Raw genomic sequence first — 26,387 nt, 5'->3', positions numbered from 1 at the left:
ATTAAAGTTAAGCATAGTTTTAAAAATCAGAAAATACATTATTTCTAACTGTTTTAAATATTTTTTATATTTGTCCGTTGCTAGGGTTTTTCTTCTTACTAAAATTTCAAAATGAATAAAAACTGCATAATGCAATGCTCTGCTTTTAAACACTTTTTGTTATTGACTAAGTTTTTTTTGAGATTTGACTTGTTTTCTTGATTGCCTTTTAAGTCACTTAATTGCATTATGTATTTTGTCTCACAGTGATTCTTAATAGCATGAGCTTGAAAAAAGTCACCTTTTTTTTTTTTTGCAAAGTTAAAAATTTTGAGATTTCATTTGGACATTTTAAAATGTGTGTGAAATAGAAGGAATAGTATAAAGAATCTCAGTTTGCCTGTTTTTATGATGGGGAGAGTAGCAATGGTACCATTCTAGATGATTAGGAGAAGCTGTTCCCTATAAAAACAGGTGTGCTGATGTCCGAAGGGGGAAGAGATTTGCTGCACAGGCAAAGTCATAGATGTCTACTGTTCATACTTATCTCTAGCACCCAAGGGAGTATTTGCATAGAGCAGACATTTTCTAGATGAATCAATAGAATCACAAAATCTGATTGCTTTTATGCAATGCATCTGTGTGTGGAAAAAATCTGTTCCGACATAACATGCTCCATGAAGTCAGGTTAGCTTTCTTTGCTAGTGGGGTTCTCCAGTACTCAAAACATTTACTTAGAATTACTGTGTTTTTCTTTTTCTTAAAAAAGAAAAAAAAAGGCTCTGCTCTAGCCTGTACAGGTGCTCCAAGGTAACTGTTCAGCCTTTATCATGACATGATTTCTCTATAACTGAAAGTGAGTCATCTCAGACCTACCTGTTTCAACATATCTCAGCGTGTTGATGAGCTCCGTCTTTCCTCTTGGTTATAGGGCCTACCTGCCTCTCTGCCATGTTTCTGGGTAAGAGGCAACGTACATTAAGACTAAGTCAAACAAAGTCTTTTTCTTTTCAACTTGTTGAGTGATCTTTTTTTATTCCAACACATAGAAAACTGTTTTTTGCCCCCTGAGGCAAGGAAAGACCACACCCAAAGTACCTGTCATTGTTTTCTGACCTTGGGTACATAATTGACTATACTGATCATTTTATACTGATCATTTTAACTCCCTGGTACCTGATATTGCCGACCTGAGCTAAGATTACCTAGTAAGAAATTATGTCCCTAAATTCATCCTTCTTATGTAGATTCATTCAGATAACTTAGAATGTTGAGAATTTCTAAGAAGGAACAGTGATTTACATCAATGGCAGAAATGTACAGTATTTTTTCCTAAGTGAATGAAATCTTTCTGCAATGGATGAATTAAAACAAAAATCTGTGAGTAAATGCACCATAAAATATTTCACATAAAGCATAGGGCCTGTTTTCCTTGAAATTGTTCTTCACTTTTAGAATTTTATTTGGGTTTCCTAGCCTCATCATAAAACAAAATAAATTTGGAATCATTGAAAAAAAATAATCCTTGAATACTTAACATTTTATTCTTAACTATTTTTGATGTGTGTTGTCAGAGAATTTCACATTTAAAAGGTCATGGAGTGTTGAACTTATTATTCCCTCTCTCCCCTCATGGTAAATGTTCACTGAGTTGATAATGAAATCTGCAACAACATCACGTTGTTTTCATGGCTTGAGATGCAGGAGAATTTGGAAGCCAATAGGCAGTTCATTTAACTTGCGCCCCATCCATCTGCTTACTGCATCTCCCAGCCAGCCAGCCTGCTTCTTGCTCCTAGAGTCTACAGAGATCATTAACCTGGAGGAAGATTTCTGGCAGCCTCAATTCACTTCCTGAATCTTCCACACCATCCAGAATTTCCCTGGTGGAGCCTGGTGGGATATCTGGAAAGGCAAAGAGGCTCTTTTGGTCTCAGAGTAGACAAATGTCAGCTGCTGAACTACCACTTGGGAGATGACTTCAGGGTTCACAGCTTGTTAGAAATAAATTTCAAGTCACCAGCTAACTATTAATATAATACAGAGCTATCAAGGAGGGGAACTTCTGCTCTTTCATGATTTAACTGTATAACAGTAGGTGGATACTTTCTCAAGTATGATGTGCCAAAGGATGATTTGTTATTAAATCTACTTAGAGGACAAAACAGTTGATTTTACCCTCTTTTCTTCCTCACTCACACCAGAGAGGATCTTGAACTGGAAGACGCATTCCTCTGGACGATGGGTGACATGCTCTTTGACATGCGTTGGGACACCATTGTATTACGATCGATTGTGTGGCATCAGCCAGGGCAGCAATGGTAACTTAGTTTGAGGGCGTTGACTCTTCGCCGAGTGAACCGCAGTGTGGGTCTGCCCTTCTGTTGGCACCATGGATGTGAATCAGGGCTCTGCTCTGCCCTGCCATTCTCCTCCATGAATTTGCTTTTAGTTCATCATGTCCAGTTGACCTTGGAGCTGTGCAATTGCTAGGACTGTTCAGTTGTTCAAGTCAGAGTTTGCAGGAGTGTGAAGCCTTATGGAATGCAGGCTGGCACATCCAAGAAGGGAAGCCCTGTGGCCATCAGCCCTGAGGCAGTGCCACCCCCACCCCCGGCTCTTGTCACATTGCTGAGGCCCTTTCTGTCACAGTGCACGTTCCTGGGACAGCAGTCAGAATGGTTCCTGGCAGTCACATGTGCCTGTGTACAATCCAACTGCATTATTTTTTTAAATTGGGCATTTGTGTTTCTTCTTTACTGGCAACTGTGATATATTTTTCTGGTGAAATATTTTTCTGATGAAAGTTCCCAACATAAACAAGAAATGAGGAAGACAGGAGAAAATGGAAAAGGCAGTGTATCCAGACAAAGATGGTGGTCTTAGGATGAAAGCCCATACACTGGATTTAAGTGAAGGCATCTCATCAGCTGTGATCAGGCCCCTGCCTCAGACTCACGCTTGTAGGGTCCTTCACCATCCTCTGCACCACAGCCCTGAGCTGCCCCTCCCCTCTCAGAACTGAGGGGTTACTCCCACTTGTTTTGGTTGCCTCCAACTGGCCTTTTAAAGTACCATGTCTGTCTCCCTGGCCCTTTCAGGCTGCCCCAAGCCTTCTTACCACAGAGCCGCCCAGACCGTCCTCTCTCAGACTGCTGCTTCACTGCAGTCTGCACCTCCTCAGGCCCACTCAGCTCTGTGCCTTGTTCCTGATGCTCTCCTGCAGCTGCACCACTGAAGTGTTAGGGAAAGAGCATCCCTGGTTGATTTGCAGAGGCCCCAGGACGTCAGTGCTATCAATACCTGAGAACTTACCAGAAATGAAGAATCTCTTTTAACAAGACACCCAAGTAATTATTATTCTTATTCATGTTTGAGAAAATCGATCTGTTCCATACCAAGCCTCAGGAAAAAGAAATGCTTTATTGTGTCAGACTTCTGGTGAAAATAGGAAAAAAAAAATGCTGACCTAAGTTAGAATATGAGAAGCTTCATGTAGGGCAGTGTCTCTCAAAATTTACCATTTATAAAAGTCTGGAAGGCTTATTAGAACATATCCTGGTCCCAAATCCCCTCAGAATTCTGATTTAATAGGTCTGGGGGGAGCCCGAGGCTATGCATTTCTAGCAGGTTCCCTGGTGACTCTGATGCTGCTGCTCCAGGGACCACCTTCTGAGAACCAGTGACATATGGCAGTGGGTACAACAGAAGCCACCCAGGCAGGTTTAGGCCCGTTGAGAGCAGGAACACTGTTAGCCCCTTGGACACCTGGCCTCAGGTGTGGAGTAGATAGGCAGAGTCCCTTCTCTCAGGGAACCTGTATTCTGGAAGGTGTGGACAGATGATAGACAAGTCAACAAATAACCCTATAATTGAAGATGGTGGTAGGAGTCAGTGCAGTGTGACCTGAGAAAGAGTAAGAGGAGAGGCAAACACTAGTTTTCATAAGGGAGTCATGCAAGTCTCCAAAAAGGTGCCCCTGGAGCTGAGTCTTAACAATAAGAAGGAACTTGGAGTTAAGATTAATTACCGTCAGTTACTTAGACAAATGAGAACAGCGTAAGTACTAAGGTCCTAAGTCAAAAAGGTGTCCAGTTCTTTTCTAAGAGCTGAAAGGAGAGCAATTACAGAATTAAGAGCAGAAAAAATTATGATGGCAGCAATTCCTGTGACGGGTGTATGGAGCACTGAGCCCGTCCAGCTGGGAGCCTCACTTTAATAAGCTGCAAAATAATAAGCTGTAACCAATGTCTACTATATCACAGGATTATTTTTATTGAGCTCTATTCTTATGAGTATACCATAGTACATTTAACTAATAGTCTGTATAGAAATTGGATTGCACAGAATCATTTTTTTAATTTCAGGAATGCCCACTGTCTCAAAAGAAAGCCATAACCACCAGGGAAGCATCTCTAAGAAAGCAGCATAAAGATCCTGGCAGCAAATCAATGTGGGTGGGAATCACCAGGAAGGGGAGTTCTGCTTTTCGTCTAATAGTTCCAAAATTATTTTAGGGTGCTATTCCTGTTGCTCCAGCCATACTGTACATTTATCTTTTTATGCAAACTTTTTATTTCAGAGTAATTTTAGTTTTACACTAAAGTGGCAAAGATAGTGCAGAGAGGCTCCCCTTGGGTGATGTCTTACCTTAAAATGGTGGCCAGAGCTCAGAAACTGACATTTGTTTTTTTATGCTTAAACTGCAGACTTCAGTAGGATTTCACTAGTGTTGCCAGTCATTCCCTTTTTCTACTCCAGGGTGCAATCCAGACTACTGCATTGTCTGAGTCATCGCTGCCTTCTCTTTCTGTCTTGAGCTTCGTGATTTTGGGAAGTCCTGGTTGCTTGTTTTATAGAATGTTTCTCGATTTGTGTTTGTCTTTTATTTATTTATTTATTTTTAATGTGAGACATGAGTCCTGGGAAGAAGACCACAAATGCGAAATGCTCTTCTCCTGATGTCACAGAGAATAAGCATGCAGCCAACCACCTTACGGCTAGCAGTGCAGCCTTGATGGAGAGCTGAGGTGGGCTTTGCCAGGCTCTCTGCTGGAACACTGTTTTGCTTTCCCCTTTCCATTCTCTCCACTGGAAGCAGGTTGCTAAGTCCCACACATACTTAGTGAGGTCAGGGGTTAAAGGTGGGTGGGAAAGAGGGCTTAGCCCCTGCCATACCCATCTCCTGGAGGGGCACATCTCTTCTCCCCTGTTTGTTTGTGAATCTGTTTGTTTTTATTAGTGGGAATGCACACACATTTTATTTTATTTTTAAGCTTTTTTTTAAAAAAATTTACTTATTTATATAAGAACTGGGGTACAGGTCAGAGGCGTGGGAGGGTGAGAGAATTCACCAGAGAGGGTGGGGAGCAGAACAGGCAGAGAAACCAAAGACACTGTTGAGGGGAGCAGCGGGCGAGTCAGGAGAGGTCTGCCAAACCATGTGGGTTTCTCGCTGGCCGGCTGGGAATTGAACCCGCACTGCAGAGGCTGCAGACAGCTTCACAGCGCAGCACTTAACCCGCTTTGCCACCAGGGAGGCCCACACATTTATTTTATACTTTGGCTTGCAATCTGTTATTACACTCAGTTTATTAATTAAAATGTTCCAGCATTGGCCATTGGGAGCTCGCTCAGGTTGGCTCCTGCATGCCGTAGACATTCTCTAGTTCTTTTGTTTTTTGAATACGTACTTTCTCCTCCATTTTTATCTTGTGTTTTTCCTGCCCCCCACACAGACCCAGTCAATTCTCTATGGTGCACTCCTTTGTTTTTTAGGAAAATTCTATTTAGAAATAAAAATATGGGCAGCCAACAGTCTTTGGACAATTTTCCATCCCAGCTTTACCATTGTTGCTCTCAATATGCCCTGAGCTAACTTTTTACCCATATCCATGCTTATTCTTTATGACAGACGTCTCAAGGTGGCATTGTTGCGCTAAAGGGAATTTTAATATCCTTTAAATTAATTTATAAATTAATTTTAAGGCTTTCTGTTTATTGCTAGGTTGTGTTCTAGAAAGAGCATATCCACTTATATGACAATGTGAGGTAATTATTTATAGTTTAGGGTTTTGAACACAATACATTTCACTTCCTTGTCAAGTGAACTCATCCCACTGCCAACACACTAGCCTAAGCCAGTCACCTCCTCCTAGACCCTTGCCTTTAAAGAACAATAAGCTCAATATCTTGAAAGTAACAGTAAATGAGACCATAGTCCCTTCTCTGAAACCCAGAGTGCTTGAGGCATGGCAGTAAAATGTAAATCTTTAATATGGGTATAAAATCCTAGGTTGTCTGGGTTCTGCTTCTCTCTCTGGTCACCTTTTCTGCATTTGTCCCCCTCACTCTCTAAGTCTGAGGCAGGCATTGGTCTTATAGTTTGTCCAACACGCCTACCTGTTGGCTGCTTTGTTGCTTCCGCATGAATTCTCCCCCACTGGGAAGTGCCTGCAGGGACATGCAAACAAATAATTATGATGCCATGTGAAAAGAACAAAGCTAGAAAAATTACCGAAGTGTTCAGGGCATTGGATAAGAGAAGCTGTCATAGGCAAAGAGAGACCTGATTTCAGTCTTGGAGACTGGGCTGGCAGAAAAAGTCCAGGTGGATGGTCTTTGGGGAGTCACAGCACCTGAAGAGGGCATGTGCTGCGGGAGGGCCAGTGTAAGCGCAGTGCTGCTGGATGGTGACGTGACTGCATGTGTGGCTAGAGGTTGGATTGGCAGGGGCCAGGTCATGAGTGGCTTTAAGCATCCACTAAAGAGCACATGTGATGAGAATTCTTGTTATTTTACTTAGAGACCAAGGATGTCTTCCAAAATCACTGGCTTTCTATGGAGAGAGAGTTTCCTTTCTAAAAAGCCAAGGGGTAGAAATGACAAAATGTTACAAAGAGAGGCAAGGGTCCTAGTTGGGACCATCCTGTGGTAAAAGTGAGAAGCAGGTGGCATTTAGCTTCTGGTGATTTTCCGTCAGTATTTTCAGAATCCCAGTACAGCTTTCCCAGGCTCTACAGGTTTCAACTCTTATATAGAAGCTCAGGTTGCCATTCTCTTCACTTTTCCTCCTCTTTACTGATTTTATCAACCAAGGTGCCAGTGTTTGTGGTTTATTTGCTCATACTAGACTGTGAAGGTGAAGAGGTGAACCAAATATTGACCAGAAGTCCTGTTTGAGAAAGAGTCATGGCCTTGGAAGACATACGTGGATGCACTGCGTGGAGTCAGGGTATAAGCAGAAGCAGCGTAGAGTTCTCACAAAACAGCTGGGACTAAGAAAAGAGGAATAGGAGGAAGGGAAGGAAAAAGTAAGAAGAGAAAAACAAGGCAGAAGGCAACAGATGACTCTGAGCTTTGAGATGTCACCCAGATCTTCAAGCGAAAGTTCACTGAACTCCCAGAGCACTTGGAGAATGGATTGGATGTGCATGCATTCATAAATCATTGACGAGATCAAGGGTCACATGAGAACTAGTACTGGAAGGGAAGTCTAGCCAGTGGCCATGAGATAGATAAGGCCAGAAAGACCTGGGTCCTTTGAGTGTTAGTAGAATTCTTTAGGAGGACATTACCCCTTTTCTGGATGCATTAAGGCCAATCCGACCTTTGTTTAAGGAGAGTCGGGAGGGTTCTCATCCAACTAATGATTGCAGTTGCATTTTAACAAGGGCGGTCTGGGAATATCAAAAGAATAACTGTAAAGTGGAGAATATCAGGTGTCTAAGAAGATAAGTTGGAGGGCAAGTGGAACTCTGACATGTCTGTTCCAAACCTGGCCCATGTGCACAGACTGAATATATTTTCACCCATTAAAGCCAAGTTCAGGAAAAGTGCTTTCCTGGATCTTCAGGTTAACTTTGGTCTTGGAGGACTTGTGCCCTTGGGTAACGTTATCTGTGTACTCTACAAGAAACCTGCTAAGACAGCCTTCTCTTCATGTGTTGCTTCAAATGGTGTGACCTTGCTCCTCTGCCTCCCCAGGTGGATGCCTCACAAGTCAGGAAAACTCTGATCAGGTGTCCTGCTGTCTGTTGCAGGGGAAGTGCAAGCAAGCAGTGGGCACCAGCCCACAATTAACTGTACCTGCCGGGAGGTATGAAAGGTGGTTTCTTCAAGAATGAAGGAATTCTCGTTTCACTCCACATGGGAATCATTGGAGAAAGAGGTAAGAGAGCAGACACTGTCCTTTGGGATTTTCTATGTCATACCTCACTGCTTTCAAGTGATGGATTTTGTTTTGTTTTTTGAATGATGAATCTTGAAAGAGGAGAATAAAAGAAGAAAAAGAATTAAGTCACTCAGGCTCTGATAGAGATAAAAGATGCCCTTTCTGTCTTCCCCTCTGGCTGGGTAAACTTGGTGACTGATTCATAATTTCGAGACGAGATCACTTCTGGGCTTCTCTTAGAGGCTTTCCCAGGTTTTCTTGTATTTGTGGATGATGTTAATTTACATGGTGGCAAATGACAAAGGTTTAAGTGCAGATTCCTTGGGAGTAAAGGCATATAAGAAGCATTCTTCTAGGGTAATAGTGGTTTTAAATGTAATTCATGGGCAACTTACTTTTGGAATCTGTTAATATAAGAAGTAAATGAACAACTAATCAAACTTGGACAAGTTTATGAAAAATACTCCCAGTGAGTTTGTATTTGTCTTGATGGGATTTGGCCTGTGCTAAAACAGTAACTAGAGAGTAACCAAAACTTGGTACTTTTGTAAGTACTCATCATTCTGCTTGGAGTTTTTTTCCTTAAGTCAAACAATCATGCAAGCTGCCAAGGCCCTTAAAAGTCAAAATTTTATTTCTAACATCTAAGATACTTTTTTCTAAGACCTCAACATTTCAAAAATCTAAAAAGAAAATTGCTTGAGAAGATGAATGTGCGGTTTCTCCGTCAAATAAATATGTTCCTTATGGAAATATAGAAGATACTGGATCCTATGTTTATGAAGTTTTGTTTTATGTTTTATTTTATATAATTTTTACATCATTTTTCATCTTTGCACAATGTATGCATTTTCATTTTGGTTATATTCCCCATATAATTGCACCCCCCTTATTTTGACTCCAGTCCTTCCTCTTCCCGCCCCCCCCTTCCCCTGCCCCCCTCCCCCCGCCTCCCTGTAGTGTGTCTCTGGTTTATAGTTGCTTGTTGATTTTGATTTTTACTTTGTATTGATTAGTCTTTTTCCTGGTCCCTTATTTAGGTTTTCTAGATTCCTGCTATGAGTGAGTGAGACCATCCGGTATTTTTCTTTTTCTTTCTGGCTTATTTCGCTGAGCAGGATCCCTTCCAGCTCCATCTATGTTGCTGCAAACTGCATGTGTTTATCTTTTTTGATTGCTGAGTAATATTCCATGGTGTATATGGACCACATCTTCTTGATCCAGTCATCTATTTTGGGGCATTTGGGTTGTTTCCATAGCTTAGGAGGGATTGGAACTCATTCGGACTTGGGATGAGGATACTTGGTAGGTGATGAGGAAGAAATCCCGGAGAGTTGCAGAACAAAGGTAGCAGCCACTGCTGAGGAAGGCCTGGCTCTTGGGGGTGGGGGGGGTTGGATTGCAGGAGCTTCAGGTCCACAAGAACCCTGGGAGATGGATTAGACTGTACGAGGATGCTGGTAACCTGAAGTGTTTGGAACAAAAAGTAACTTCATCAAATTGATGGGATGTCTTCCTTTCCCTTTCACATACTCAAAGAACTCTATTGATGTTTAATAGTTTTAGTGATATCACACATTCAGGTAAATAGGTTGTTGCTTAAAACATTTATTCATTGGAGGATATTCCAGGATTATGTAATATTTGAGTCTATCTTTCCCTCTTAGACTCACTGCAGCATTTCTTGAATGGAATATTTTTCCATGTCATAGGAAATCCTCCCATAACAGGAGGTGAGCTTCTGCTTGCTGAAGAAGTACCCGGTGTGGAAAGGTTAATGGGCCGTGTCGGGGTGCTTGGTGCACTGTTTGTCTGGAGTTGGCACCAGAGGACATATCTTTTAAAAAATAACATATGTAGGATTAGAAATCTCAGAGCTGATTGCTCAGACCAGCAATCTCATGCACTTCCACTTCGATGATTTTTATATTCCAAAAGAGAGAAGATTCTTCCAATCCTAAAGATTATGTGGTCCCTGAATCGGAACCAGGGACACAGAATGATGTCCTTGAGTGTTTGCCTTTCAAGTTCTCCCTTGACTTCATGTCCCCTTCTCTGTGGTGTTGACCCCCCAGGGAGCATTGAGAATCATTGAGAGTCAAGAGTGGCCTCTTGTCCTGTCTTCGAAGTAGACACTGCTCCCCAAATCTGCATGCCCTTCTTGGTTTCCCACCTGAACTGAAAACAGAAAATAGGGTTTGGGCCTCGTCGCACAGAGTTGAGGTTTCAATTAGGCCCAGAGCAGCACAGCTGAGTGTTTAGTTAGTCAGCCTCCCTTTAAGGTTGCTCTGTTGGAAGCCTGACAGGCAGTGAAGATGACGATGTTTGTCTGCTCCATTTCCTGAGTCAAAACAAAAACAAACTCACCTAATTTTTCTGCTTGAGTTTGAGGTTGCAAGCCCTTTCCAGTCTTGTGAGTCTTGAATCAGGTTGCTGCTCTGTTCTGGGAATAAATGGTCCCATCTGAACGTCACCTGAATTTTATCTTTAAGGTTGATATCCCTGGAGGGGTGAGGAGTGGTAGTTGGGATCTTCATTTTAGCAGACTCTTCTGTAGTTCTTGTAAGAAGAAATTTTTATGTTTGCTTCCCTGAGATAGGCCAGCCCTGCTCTGCAAACTCTATTTGGTGGTTGTCTCCCCTGTTCTGCAGTGGGCTGCTCTGCCATGGTACTCAGCTTTGAAAGCAGCTCTGCATTTCTGTCAAAGAGAATATTCATACCACCAGCTTCTAGGACTTCATCTGGCCCAGGAATCAGTCAGGAGGAATATACTCAAGCAGCAACCCTGGAATTTAATTGCTTATTTGTTGGAGTCTGAGAAAGAAAATTTCAACTCGCTAGCAATTTGACTTCTTAGGAGGATAAAGAAATTATATACATTTAACTTAATAGTATTATTATTGCTATGTTATGAATCTTATTACTCTAAGTAGTGGAAGAACCATGTGGAATGCCAAATAATAGCACTGCATGCCATTTCTTTGAAAACATATATTGCTAATATAAATATAGCTAATATAGCATTCAGTTATAATTGTGATTGTACTGAAATTGAATGGTTATATGCTGATTAGACTACTCCTAAAAATGTAATTTTTATTAAATTTAATGAACTCAGTGGGGAGTCTTTAGAATCTGTCAGTGTATGTTCTTTGAAAATACTCCATCACCAGATGCATATCTACCTCTAAATGGGTAGGGTCCTACAAAGCAAAAATTTCATCAAGATGAATGAAATCAGATGTCCACGTTTACCTTTTCATGATCTGGTAGCTCTTCTTAATAGGGTTTCCCTCTTACTGAAATAAGAGGTTATGAAATGGGTTCTGCATTGATTTCAGGAGGAGTGGATTACAGGGTGTCCTCTGCTTTTGATGAGCTGTGGGACATTGAACCATGTTTTCTTTCTCAAAGGCCCACGTGTCACCTATAAAATAAAGTCATCCAACCAGTGAGTCAAGGGACACAATGATGGAGAGTGGAGACTTGGCCTATTATATGTATGACACTGGAACCACCTAGATTGATGGAGAGGGAGTGACAACGGAGATAGAATGACTGAAGTTATCGATTAAATAGTAACCACTTGTTATTGAAAACACTAATAATCAGACATACAAAAGGCAGGGACACAGAAAAACCTGACTGTGCTGAGAGGCCCTGCCTAAATTAAAAATACCTAGTGGTCCTGATAATAGTGACAGAAGTATGGGCACCAAATCTAAGGCAGCTTGAGATGCGTTGGTACTCCATGACCATCATCCTGACGCCTTCTCCAGACTTTGGCAAGAGCTGCAGGTGCTCACTCTGAGCGAGTAGTGGCCCTCCCTCCCTGCAGACAGCTGCTGGGAGCTCCCAGACCTGCCCACGTGCACTGCCAGGCTCCCGAGCTTTGCCAAGAGGTTTGTAACCTTCCCTCTGTGGGCTGCCGGTTGAATTGTGCACTTCTGCTGTCCTCAGGTGCATTTGTATCCTGCGCGCTTATGTCTTGGTTGTATGCATTCGGCGGAATTAACAAATGTTGGCGAGGTTGTGGAGAAAAAGGAACTCTTCTGCACTGTTGGTGGGAGTGCAAACTGGTCCAACCACTATGGAGAGCTGTGTGGAGATTTCTGGACCTACTAAACATAGAGCTTCCATATGATCCAGCAAGTCCACTCCTAGGTATTTTCCCAAAGGACACAGAAACAGTAATTCCAAAGAGCACCTGCACCCCTATGTTTATAGCAGCACTGTTTACAATAGCTAAGCTTTGGAAACAACCCAAATGCCTGAAAATAGGTGACTGGATCAAGAAGATGTGGTGCATATACACCATGGAATATTACTCAGCATTCAAAAAAGATAAACACATGCAATTTGCAGCAACATGGATGGCGCTGGAAGGGATCATGCTCAGCAAAATAAGCCAGAAAGAAAAAGAAAAATACCGGATGGTCTCACTCATAGCAGGAATCTAGAAAACCTAAATAAGAGACCAGGAAAATGAATAACTATAAGAAAGTAAAAATCAAAATCAACAAACAACTATGAACCAGAGACACTGGAGGGTGGGGGGCGGGGCGGGGAGGGATTGGGGACAAAATAAGGGGGTTGCAATTATATGGGGAATATAAAAATAAAAAAAAATTATATAAAATAAAAAAAGATTAAGTGAAATCTTCCTGCTGAGTGGAAGCTTGCGCTCCAGAGATCCCATGCCTGATGAAGTCCGGTCCCTGTTCTCAAGCAGACAGGATTGCCAGAGCGGGCGACAGACAAGGAAGTGAGCAGGACGGCTGCATGTGGTCAGCGATGCTGTGAAGATGACAAAAGGGCGCAAAGCATTGGCACGCCTCTAAGGGGTACCTGAGGTGGTCAGGTTCCACGTGACATTTGAACCAAGATCCAAATGACCAGGAGGAAGCAGGCCGCGAAAGGGCTGTGGGGAGGCATGCAGAATGGCCAACAGGCAGACGCCAGGCTCAGAGCAAGTGTGTTTTGTTCAGAAACAGAAGTGAGGTCAGAGCGCGGGGTGCCTGGGGATGAAGGCACAAAAGGGGAAAAGCCACAGAAGGCAGAGGGGCAGCAGCTGATTCTGTGAAGTGTGGAAGGGCTTGCTAAGGGTTTCTTTTCAAGGGAATGAGAAGCCTTCGGAGGCTGTCAAGCAATTGCACGCTAGCTGGTGATCTGTTGGCCTGGGGCAGCCTATAGCATGGGTGGGCTTGCTCACAGATTTCCCTTCTCAACCCACCGAGAAGTTACATGTGAACTTGGATCCATTTCTTTTGCCTTTGAGGGTACAGATCTTCTCTAAGAAAAATGTGCTTTTAAAGTCACTTGAACAGCATTCTAAATTCTCAAGAGATTCTTCTGTATTTTGAAGATTAACCAAGAATTGCCTCTCGTCAGGAATGGGAAGACGTGAGAGTTTGCCCTTCCCTCTCAAACTGTTCAATTGCTTCCTTTAAAAAAGGCTATTTACATTTTCTTTGCGTATCCAGATCACCATGAAAACCAAGGAAAATGAAACATGAAAGAAGACAAGTTTATTAAAAGCCCTTTCTTTTCTGTTGCTTGATTCTTCTGTTAATCCTTGCACCACTATTACTTTTTTGAGTGTGACATGATGGTGACTTCATCTTGGCGGCCTTAAAGCACTCTATTAACTATTCCATTTCTGAAATTCAAAGATTTTGTAGTGTATTTTGTTAGCTGCTCATTTTAGAAGGAGAAAATATCAAAAAGTCAGTAAGAAAGACTTCAGGCTCTTAGGAAATAAAACATTTTTTCTTATCCTTCCATTTAAATATACTAAATATTAACGGAGATAACAAGTAGGAAAAGTGCACCATGCCAAACAATAAAATAACAAAAAATATAGTAGCAAATTCACCATGAGAAAGAAGAAAAAAATAGAACACAGCTACAAATCCCAGACATAAAATATAAAAATAATCTGCTAAATAGAGTAAAACATAGACTGAGAGAAAGATGAAAAGAACACCACCACTTGACTCCTTCCTCTAAAACGTGGGGGGCAGAGGGAGGTATAGGGGACCAGCAGACTCTGAAGGCAGTACAGAATAGGGGTGGGGGAGAAATGGCTTTGCCGTCTGAAGACAACAGCCAAAGCTCAGAACCAGCCAATGTTACCATGCAGAAAAATTGCACTGAGCATTGCCAGATCATCTGACTTTTAAAAAAGAAGCTGGAAAGATGGATCTTTATATGAAATGTTCCTATCTTTCAAAAACTGTGTGGGCCAAACAAAATTATCTGCCAGCTGGATTCCATCTGTGGGCTGCCAGTGTGTGATCCCTGCTCCAGAAGTAAGTGGTGTAATTCTCCAAGGCCTGTCTAATGACTCTTTGATGAGGTGGAGGAAGTCTGGGCGTGGAAGAGACGTGCCCCCTGAGATGCCTAATGTGGAGTTAGGTGGAATTGTTTATGGCGTGGCTTCTAAGCCTGGGGATTGCATTAGGTGAGGAGGGCAAGAGAGGGCTCTGATCAGCCGAGTGTTTGGGACCTGAAGGCTTCATTGTGAGCTGCTGACTCCCCAGAGCGTGAACACTTGAGGGAGATGTGACTTGTGGCAGTTTGGTTGCGTGTTGGACACAAACTTAAAACTGCAAGTACTTTGGCTGGTTCTCAGTGAACTCCACCCGCTGATGTTTTATGGAGCCCACCCCCCATGCTAAATGAGCTCCCAGCTGCCATTACTACAACTCCCATCATGCCATGAATCTGTCATTTCTCTTGACTTCCTGAAAGGGAGACTGTTGGGAAGTAAGGGTAGAGTGAAGCAGCTGTGCTTGGTGCAAAACCAAATGCGTGGGTCTGTGCACGCTTGGTTTTGCCTGCCTTCTGCATATTGTTGGGGTCCCAGCTCTGACATTCTGATGGTGTTACTGGTAAAATGTATTGGCCAGTTAACATATACCCCCTTCTCTCTCTCTCTCTCTCTCTTTTTCTCTCTCTCTGGGTTCCCACTCTTTTCATTTCCCTTATAGGTAAACCTTTTTATAATCTTTCTATGTATGCCTGTACTTGGGTCTTTTTCTAACTTTTTTTTTAAAGATTTACTTATTTATACAAGAACTGAGGTGTAGGCCAGATGTGTGAGAGGATTCACCAGAGACGGAGAAGGGAACAGAACAGGCAGACTGACGAAATACACTGCTGAGGGGAGCAGCGGGTAAGACAGGAGAGGTCTGCCGTGCCATGTGGGCATCTCCCTGGCCGGCCAGGGATCAAACTGGCACTGCAGAGGCTGTGGACAGATTTTTACCGCTGCACTCAACTACCTGTGCCACCAGGGAGGCCCTTGTTTGTTTGTTAAAGTGGGTGGGTGAGGACTTACACCGAGGCCACCCCATTTCCTCTTGGGGTTGTCCTGTAACAGCTTTCCTCACCCTGGCCCTGCCCCTCCCTGCTCTTTACAGTCATTGGCTGGAGGGACCTGCTGCTGGGGTGATGAGTCACTGCATCTATGCATCGACATAGCAAATAATAGCAAGTGAACTGGCACACATTCGTGCCTACCAGAAAATAAGGGATTGACTTCAAAGGAAGAAGAATCTTCGTTGGGAATCATCCTAGCATAAGAGTTGAGACAGGTGCTTCTTTGTGATCCCCAAAAAATTAAGGCCAACAAATAGTCTTTGAAACAAAACATGAAGAAGAAATGTAAGAAACAAACAAAAGTAACCTGTAAAAGATAAGTTTATCTTTATCAACGTGTTTTTCCAAAAACCACTAATGTGAGGATTTGCCTCTCTGCCTATAGAGCTGTTCCTTCTCGCTACTTTTCCCCCATGGCGGTCCTTGAGACTCACAAACACCTCAGTCCATCCTTGTGTCTGCTTCCCTTCCAGCCATTTTCCCTTCCTTCCCTCTGTAGTCAGCATAGATTTTACAGGCCGTTGTTTCAGTAACACTACCTTGTTTGGAGGTTTAAGTTCACACCCTTATTTGTGTTTTCACACCTCCCCTATTGGATTTTGAGAAAACAAGCTATTGGTTACATTATCTTCTGCATTCAACCTCTCCTGAATGGGAGCTTATCATCTTTTAAAAAATTCTCAAATCTCTCGTTAACACACACACACACAAAATAATGACCCCAACAACAACAAAAACACAAACACTGCCCCCCTTTCACCTCTAATTACTGCATCTCTCTGCTCTACAATTCACCATCTTTCTTCAACTTCCTGGATCCTTTACTCTTTCCAGATTGTCCTGCCTCTCCTCCATTTGCCTTTGCTAAATTAGCAGTGACCCCTGTACCACTCTATCTAGGTTGACATTTTTCTAACTTGTCTTTTTGGTTACATTCTACCACTCCACCCACTTGAACCACCTCTTCTCTTGACTTCTAGAGCTCGTCACGTCCTCTTGTTACCCAGCCTCTGGTTTCTCCTCCCTTGTCTCTCTCAGAGGCTCATTCTTCTCTCATGGCTATTGCACTCTTCTGCTGGACTCCGTCCTCTCTGTGGGTGGCAGCCATCACCGCTTTCATTATCACATGGGAGCCATTACTCTTGGAATCCACGTCACCAGCCTTCCCTCATTTTCTACGCTGTGGTCTGCTCTGGGGTGATGTGCACAGCCTTCTTCCAGAGCCGTGGTTTGTCCCAACACAGGCTCTTGACAGGTTCTCCTTCCCAGTGGAGTGGTACCCTTGAATCTCTGTGATGAACCACCATCTGTTTTTCAGTTTCCTAACCCATCAGAGACTGATGCTTTTATAAAGACAATGAAGATGAAATAGTAGCAATGTAAAATGAATAAAAAAGAGACAAAATACAAACTTTATTTTTTATTAGATGCAAGAGGTATTAAATTTCTGTGTCAAATTGCTCTAAAAACTAAATGCTTCTGCTCAATGACTGCACTAATGCAGTGGCAAGTAGCCAAGGGCTGCAATGGGTCTGAAGACCCTGCTTTGAGTAAATCCCTTGTGCCCCTTTGCTTGGTGTACCCATGAGAGAGCAGAATATTCTAGTCTGGGGAGGTCTTTCCTGATGGCTCTCAGCTGCTCATACCTCTTGGTTATTCTCCAGTCCACGTGCTTTCCACTGTCGTGCTTGCATCGTGCCCATTGTGTGCGCCACGTAGGCTCTGTGATGGCAGAAACTGGGTCTCTTCTGTGCACTTTTGTATTCTTGGCACACAGTGAGAGCTCAAAATTGCTCGTTCATTGTGCAAAGAGGACAGGCATGCACAGAGTCAGGCAAACACAGAGAAAATAGATAATTCTTCCTAAAGGTTTCGGGCACATTGGTGTTGGCATGAAAGTTCCAGATACACATAGGGGACATAACATTTTAGGAAGTGGTATTGCTGTATATGCAATAAACAGACTTGCAAAAACATAGAGCTTGTCTGGGGAAGAGTATTTGGGAAGAGCTACAGTGTGAAGTGTGTTGCTGCGTGGAAAAGGACTACGATATTGGTGTTTGGGGAGAGAGATTCAAAGAGAGCCTCTGAGGAGGTGAAGCTCTTGGGTTCCAAAGTAAGGAGTTTTGATTTTCCTACATCTACATAGAAAGCCATCTTGCTAGTGATGGGCAGCAGAATACATGATTATCATTGGTTTTTCCTCAGTCTTGGTGCTGATGTGGAGGCAAGATTGACAGGGTCAAGATAGGAGGTTGTTGGAAAAGTCTCCTTCACGTGCACCTGAGTGGCCATGGGATTGGAGGAAAGGAGGTGGACTGGAGAGGTTCCAGAAGGTACCAAGTCTAGGCCGTCTGGCTCTGTCCTAGGGACCCGAGTGTGAGGAGGGGCCACTCTGCTTTCCTATCCTGGGGAATGGTAGCATCGTGTTTCTGCTCCATGCTCTGTAATCACAACAGTGTCTGCGTGGATATGTCTTAAACCTCCCTGGCATCATTTCACCATAATGAATTGTGCACCATCTGATTGGAAATGTCAATAATGGCATTTATACTTTATACCCTTAGAAGTTGACAATATCTTCACAAGGATCATTTCCTCTAAATAATAGTAGGCAATGGCAAAGTCAGCCTCTTGCTCCTCGGCCATGATTAGATAGTTATATTATGATCTGTGTTTCCACTCTGATGCCACTCAAGAATCAGAGTTGGAATCTGAACCTCACAGATTTTGAAGAAGTTGTCTCATGTACCTCCAAGTGTCATTTCAGGTCAGTCATTCTGTGCTTTTATCATCCAGCAGTGGGTCCCTTGACAATGAACCAGGAAACATGAGCCCAGAAATGACACAGAAAGGCAGGCTTGGAGGAAGCCATGGTGGGTGCAAATCATTACCCTCCCACATGTTTATGATTGACATGTGCTTATTAGCATCCACCTCCCACTTAGCCTTCAAGACAAGGCAACTTTTCATTTCCTATTCCAGCCATATTCTACATATGCCTTTACTAAAAGTTGTGTTATACTCTCTTTGGAAGTTTGTGGGTTGTACATTCACCATCCCAATCTTCATGGGTATGTTTATATGTTTATAAATAACAATAAATCGTTTGACATCATCTGCTGTACTGGTTTTCTAAAGAAAGAATTGGTAGAATTCTAATTCCCATATCTGACACCTATCGGGAGAGCTGGGAGATATGGGCTGAAACTGAGACAGAGGCATTTTCAACCTCAAAGGAAATTGTTGTGGAAAAATTTGACAGAAACAGATGAGCTGATTCAGCTTCATGTGGCAGTGAGAAATGTACTGTGCCTTTCCTAGGCGATGCTCACTGCTTCCTTCTGGACCTTGCTCCTGGCAGCACTAGAGCTGAATTTGCCTCCATCAACAGGAACTTCCAGAAATTGACATGATGAGCTGAAGGTGAGGGGAGCAAGGGAAAAAATCCTAAGGAAACGCAATGTAAAAGTTGGGTCTGTTCTTTCTACCACCTGGATTTCTGCTCCCTGGGAGGGATCTACACTCTGGATTCTTCCTGTTCATGCACAATGGATGCTTGATTCATTTATCAAATTTCCCTAGCAGCTAAATGAGGCCTGTGCTCTGCATTCCTACTGCTTCCAGATGGAGATCGAGTCTGACAAGTGAACCAGCAGGCTTGGAAGACAGTTCTTCTTCATTTGACCTCAAGGAAAGGCGTCAGCAGGTTGATACCACATGGCGTGGCCCTGGACCCGAGCTCCTGTCTGGGCACAGTCAGGGGTGGAGGGGCAGGAAGGTAGAGAATTTCCCCTTTCCTTGTAGTACCAGCTACATGAAGAGTCTGTGTCAGCTGGCATGAGGGCCTGGGAGTGCAGCAGGCAGTGTTCTTACGTATGTGGAGTCAGTGACTGTCACCCCTGTGTATGTACAGCGAGTTCTCCCAGCTCGTCCTCGCTCAGCTAATGTGAGCTAAATCACCCTACAGGTAAAGCACCATTTGGTAATCAGATTTGGTCAAGAAACATAAAGGAGAACCTAGATGCCATAAAAAAACTTAACCATTTTGGTCTTGAGATGGTCTAGCCCAAGCAAACATTAAATATCTATCTGGAAAGGCTGAGAGTCGACTTCTCTATCTGCAGGTTTTGTCCTAGGGGACCAGAAGAATTCTCTCAGAATGTGATGCAGGGGTGAACCCTTTCTTCCCCTGGGGTCCCATGCTACTTGGCCTTCATGTTCATCTGACTCTTACCACATTGTGTGATGGTGGCCTTTTTCTCTGAGCCGGACCCCTTTCTAAGCAAGGACTATTGTTTACTCATCTTTGTGTTCCAAGGTCTTTCCACAGAACAGGGCTCAGCTTTTGCATTCTCTAGGCCTTTGTGGGATTAGCTTACTGATGTTGACTGCTCTTGATTGTCCCCCAAGGGACTTCAGGCCCATCTGTGTGGTTGATCCAACCGTGGCCTCTCTGTGGGAGGGTCACCAGGACTGCATTGGCAGTAGAGTCGAGCCTCCCTGAGGACTCATCTTGAGCTGACATGAGTTATGTTTCAGAGCCCTAATCATTTGTTCTGAAAAATCTACAAGGCTCCTCCTAGCCACGAACTGCCCACATTGTTGTCCAAGGCAATGTGTGTTCATGTGCCTAAGTTAAAAAGGGTTTATTACAGTTAGGTGACTGTTCTGATTCGCTGGTAATAGACCCTGCAGCTGTGTGCTGCAGGTAACACTCTTTGCTCAAGCCACGGGGCCTCAAGCCATGCCTAGACTGTGACCATGCAACTATCTGGGGACAAACCTATGGTGTCCTACCCTGGCTCAGATCTTTATTTCTACTCATCCACTAATTTTCTGTCCAAATCCAACCACTTAATGTCCTTCTCTGTCACAGAATTCCACAAATACTACTTTTAGTTACAGGGACTTTTTTCTGCTTCTCTCCATTCACCAGATACACACTTAAGTAATCCCTTTCAATGGGACAGGGTATAGTTGAAGTATAATCTTTCCTCTTAATTAAAAAATGAGGAGGCTACTATGAATTTCCAATATGACGTTTCAGATAAGTAGACAGCAGGCTTGGAGACTGGAGACAGATGGCGTGACCGCATCTAATATGCTGTCACCCTGTGTGGAGGTGTCGGTGCTACTTCAGTTAGCGTGTGGTCCACCATGGAGCACCTTCCTCTTCACATCGTGGGATTTTGGGTGTCTCTTGCCACTGTCCATCCTGTCTTTCCATTTCCCTCTTCGTGGGAGGAGCATGGTACTACTGCATGGGCTTGAGAACCTCAGGGGGCATCTACACAGGAGATGAGGATGCTTTCGCTTTGCCTGGATGAGTTGCATCTGTAGTGTTATCTTTTGGAACGCTGCATGTCTCCTTCCTAATGTATGACTCATTTTAATTAACTCACAGTGAGACTGTAGGACAGTAAGTTCTCTCTCTGGGTTTTAAATACTGAACACTCCGGTTCCCTCTCAGCAGGCAAGCCTCCTGATCTTCTGCATTAGAGTTGTCAAGCATCAATAATTTACTCATAGAGATTGATGATAGGACATTTGCCTTACTCTTCTCTTTTCTGGCTATTACCAAATTTCATTTTCTAGTAAGTTAGGTAGTGTAGCCAGGTCGAATGGATTCAATCTATGAACATGGTTTCAGTGGCAGTTTTGCGTTCTTGTCTCAACTGAGCAAAATGCTCCGTGTGTATTTGAGGCCTGTTGAAGATTGGTTGAGCATGTGAGGTTTGAGCTTGGGGGAAGAAAGGACAAGAATCATGGGGAACTAGGATAAGATGATTGAACATCATCTCTGGAATTCATGGCTGATCACACAGCTAACCTACAGGAGACAGGGAGGTGGGTATTTGGAGTTGAAGGTGGTTTACTGTTCCCGCTCCACTAGGCCAGACTGGTCAGACTCTCACCTCCTGAGGTGTGCTGGAGTGTCCACTGCATGCCCAGGTGGAAGGCAGATCACAACCTTTGGGTTCAAAAATAGGAAGAAATATTGCTTCTTGGAGTTGTGTTTTTGTAGTAGTTTTTTTTAATTCCTATATGACGAGACATTTTGGTTCACTTTGCATAAATATAGAAAAAGTTTCCATACATTTTTGAAACATCATCTTTTAAAGCTACTTTTTATTACAAAAATTGTAAAACACAAAAATAGTGTCAGTTTGTATTTCCATAAAAATTGATATTCCAGATTCAGGATTTCCTGTCCAGGTGCTGAAAGTAGTTCATTAATCTTTCATCGTATATAAGCACAGGGTGTATTATGTTGTTTTGCAAGCTTCACTGGGAAGTGATGAGGGTAAAGGCCTCGATTCCTACCTGTCAGACTGTTTGAGTTCAAAATCTGGCTTTGCCATTTGCTAACCGTGAGGCTATAAGCCATGCTATGTTCCCAGCCTCGGTTTCCCCATCTTTAAAATAGGAATAATATGAGCCCGTTTATCACAGAACTTCTCTGGTGAGCAAAGTTCTCAGAATAATATGACTCACAGAAAGTATAATATAAATCCTAACTACTTTTGGTTTACAATTTTTTGTACGTTTCATGGGTAGGTAAAGCTTAATTCCAAAGTTCTTTTTTTAACCTTCTTTGCCATACACATTAATTCCATAATATCTTTTCATCATGATCAAAACAATCAGGATGGGAAAATACTAATGAAGAGACTCCTGGAAAGCTAACTTTTGGGAGAAGGTATTGGCAGTTAAATCCTTTTGCTTTTCTCTCATTCCTTCTCGTGCCTGTTCTGCTTCCCTCCCAGAACAACTTTCAGAACATTATGAAATAGGAGAATTTTTCATTTCTTCACCTTTGTCACCCCCACCTCCGACATACAGCTAGACTACCAGGGGCACCTGCACCTTTCTGGCCCCACCCCAGGACTATAGCAGGCTCAAGTCTGCTTGGTTTTCCTCACTGTTGGAAACAGCCCTGGTTTGGTCCCTGACCCCATGTGTTCCCGTATCCGGGGCTTCCCATTCTGTCCTTGAGTCTGAGGAGAGGCAATACCGTAAGTGAATGAAATGAATCCATGGTGGTATTTCACGCGTCATGTCATGGCAGCTGCGAAGGTTATTTTTGGGCAGGGCCCCTTCTGAGCATCCCACAGAATGTGCTCCGTAGGCTGCTGCCCAGCCCACTCAGCGTTCCCTTCTGCTTCGGATGGTGAATGAAGCAAAAAGAAGAGATGGCTCCTTCAAGGGAAGGTGCTAATACTGTTAAATAAATATTTAGCTTTTCTCCCCTGGATGGGGTCGAACCCAGCCTCTGAGGTCAGTTGGACAGCTGATAGGCAGGATGAGTCCGTCCTCCTCAGGAAGGGGAAGAAAGAATAAGGACATGAATGTGTTCTTTTCTGAATAGCCAGGGACTGCAATTCTCCATAAAGGAGTTGAATGTTCAGACAGGATAAATTATTCCAGTCACCTCCTGAAAAGGGCTAGCCTAGAGCAGGCAGGGGAGGAGGAGTTTGTGAGTAGGAGACCCAACTGTGGAGGTTGGGGACCTGGGGTGGTTCCCTTTGTCTTTCTAGAAGATCCAAGCTTCCCAGATAAAAAGAACCAAGCTTTGCCTTTGCTTTAATAGGCCTCTTTGTCAGGGTGGGTGTTGAATTTTCTTTGTTTTCTGCCAACGGACGCTGTTGACTGTGAAGCAGTGCTTGTTGTGGTGGGTGGTCTCCAAAAAGTAATCACCTTGTAACCACATCAAGTGGTTAGGTGTGAGCCCTTGGCTGACCTTGGAACTCGCCTTGACCCAGACACTGCATTGCAAGTGATGCTCTGGGATTTCTGAACGGTAAACTGCAGGGTACAGGGAGCCCCCACTTGCTTTCTCTTGGATCCCAGTGGCTTCATCCCCAGGAAGCCCACAGCAGACTGTGACAGACCCTGGCGGAGAGAAGAGGTTATGTCAGATATTCCTGTCCCAGTTGAGTTGGGGTTGAAAGCCACCCCATTGCTGGCCTCAACTCAACAGCACAGAGCAGAATGGCATAGCTGAGGCCAGCTCACAAAATTGTGAGCAGTAACAAATCATTGCTACACACCTCTTTCTGCTGAGGTGGGTTTTAATGCTGTGACTGTTAGCTCAGTTTTCCTTTCTCCTGTACTTCACCCCAGTGACTTATCTGAGGTGAGTGGATCAGGAAAGGCTGCTGTGAGGCCACCTTCAAGAAAATCCTAGCAGCCCTTCCAGTGGGTGTGGGAGTGTGGAAAAGGATTCATTGTCTTGCATGCCTGCCTTCTGGTATGGACGTTATGACTGCAGTGCAGTGCCACCACTTTGCTGGGCATCTCTACTGTGGCTGCGGCCTACTGACTACTGGTATATTTGGCAACTCAACCATAAATATAATAATTCATGCATGGCAGCAGTAAATTGAAATCCTCAGATGTGTGTGTTGGTGATGTCCTTCATTTTTCTTTTCCTGTCATGAGCATTTGGGAGAGGAAATGAGAGCCGATTCACCTACCTATAGGCACTTCAATCTCCTTGTGCCTCTAATGAAAAGGGACAGGGTTCTTCAAAATAGTACCCTCTGAAGGGAGCGTTCTATGATAAAGGATGCTAATGGCTGTTACATGGAAAAGAAAGATTTATGGACACTTGGGTTTGGGGAAATAGTAAGTTAAAAACTGTTAGAGCAGAGTTTTATTCTTGCTGGATTTTTTCAAAACCTTTGATATGTAAACATGCCTTGGTGACTCTCCAGGAGGGGTTTCATTTTACTGTTTATAATTGCATGTGACCATTTCAATTCTCTTCCCACCTCAAGAAGAAAAAAGAAAAGAAAAGAAAACAGCATGTGTAGAGACCAGTGTTTCATGGACAATTCCTTGGGCACTGCCCATTTGTAACAGGAGAGTTTTGGCGGCATGTGGAGCCATACCGTTGAAACTCAGTCACAAATTTGCATGAAGGAAGTGCAGATGTTATGATTAATTATCTCCTGAACCAAGACAACAGCAGAATTGATATCCTGCCAGAATATCAGATGAACACCTTTTATGGAAATCAGTTCTTTTTCCATATGGAGAGGGGGAGAGTAAAGGATCCTTCAACACATGCTCCTTCCTTGTTCTCTTCTTTGAATATCCTGCTCTATAGCAAAATGTCACGAAAATGTTTTCACGGTCTGTCTTGTCACTTAAATGTTTGGGTGGCACTTGACAAAGTCATCCTACTGACCTGAGGCCTGGGATTCACAGGCTTTTTTTGCAGGACAAGAGGCAGAGAAAGTTCTGCCTCTGGTCTCCATGTCCTGAGGGCCCCATGGTCCCTGAGGCCTAGCCTTTAGGGCCAACAGTAGTGGTTCAGAGCTACCTGCAGCGGGCTGACTGTGTCCATTGACCGATTCTGAACTTCAGTTGAAGGCTGATGTTGAATTCAATCTTATGGCACATTCTGGGTGCTGACCCAAACTGGTCCCAATCTCACTGTGTCCCCAAATTTCCTCAGCATTGGCTAGGCTGCTGGGGAGACTCCTCACACCCAACTACAGGAAAAGGCACCTGGGAGGGTTGTCCATTCCTACTCATGGAGTAGGAATGTCTGCAAGCGACAGAACCGTTTCTAGAAGACAAGTAAATGTGATGAAAGCCCACTGGTGCGCTAGCATTTCCCAGTCTAAGGCAGGATTGGCTTGTGTTGAGGCTACCTGAGCCGCCTTCTTCATCGAGGAAGTCCAGGGCTCTTATCTGAACGATGACCCTAAGCTGAGGTTGTGAAGAAGCCCTCTTAAAGGTCCGTCTGATGAGAGCTTATGTAGGGAGCCTACACTAATGGAAAATGATGGCCTTCTAACTCCAAGTGCCAGGATTAGGCTTATAAACCAGCACAAAAGGTGAATCTAAGGACTGAGGCTGAATTTGAATAGCCTTTTGTCTCCTCTGCTATATTGAAGACAACCAGAGTGCTGGTGTTGGCATGAAATGGGTATTTATTCAAGTTGAATGACTAAAACCATGCCCTGCTTCAGAACGTAGGACATAAGGAGATGAACTGGCAGAAGTGGCCATGCCCCCCGGTGAAATGTGGTGTTCGGAAACATTAGACCAGTGACTCCTCTAGCCTTGGTGAGGACTGAGGAGGAGGGGGGAGCTGAAACTATAAGTCAGTAGAAATAAGAGGTGGGAGAAAATGAATAAACATCTCCTTTCAGCACAAACATGTCTTTTTAAAAATTTAAATCCCTCCCAGCTCAATGAGATGGGCAACACCCGCCAGCCATTTGCAGATGCTGTGGCCTAGAAGGAGAAACTAATGAAGTTGGCCCATTTCAGTGCACACGTTCCAGAGTGTGCAGGCTGCGTGGCTGTGGGACTCCTTCGGGAATACTTCCTTACTTAGGGCTCATAATCATCTCTGTTCAAAATCTTGGCCCCTTCCAGATGCCATCTGGAAGGATGACATGAACCAATAATGTCTGCTTAATTTGTCTTTCGAGAAGTGTCTATTATCTGGTGATATGTCAGCGAGTACCAAGTGATAGAATTTCAGACACTTCAAGACAGGAAAGAAAAGCCACAAAGTGCAAAAGCTCAAATACATTGACACTTAATAGTGTGCTTAGGAGGATATCAAACAGCCTGTTGAGGAGATGTGAAAAGAAGTGTAAAGACCAAACCCACAGATAATGACTAATGAGCGTGGGGCGAAAAGGATGTAGCTAAATTAGAGTTGCTTTTTGATCTTTGGACTTGTAGGTGAGCCAGCGATAGACATTTTCTTTTACTGCCTTATGCCGGTGGAACATTCTCAACATTTCACAATATGCAAACCACACAAAACTTCTAAAAGAAAGGCTCACTTTGCAGAGAGGAAAGGGACTCAGAGGGGTTAGAG

This window comes from Talpa europaea (assembly GCF_964194135.1).
Source record: "Talpa europaea genome assembly, chromosome: 13".
Classification (NCBI taxonomy): domain Eukaryota; kingdom Metazoa; phylum Chordata; class Mammalia; order Eulipotyphla; family Talpidae; genus Talpa; species Talpa europaea.
The sequence above is the reverse complement of the archived record's forward strand: the minus strand, read 5'-3'. Positions refer to the sequence as shown.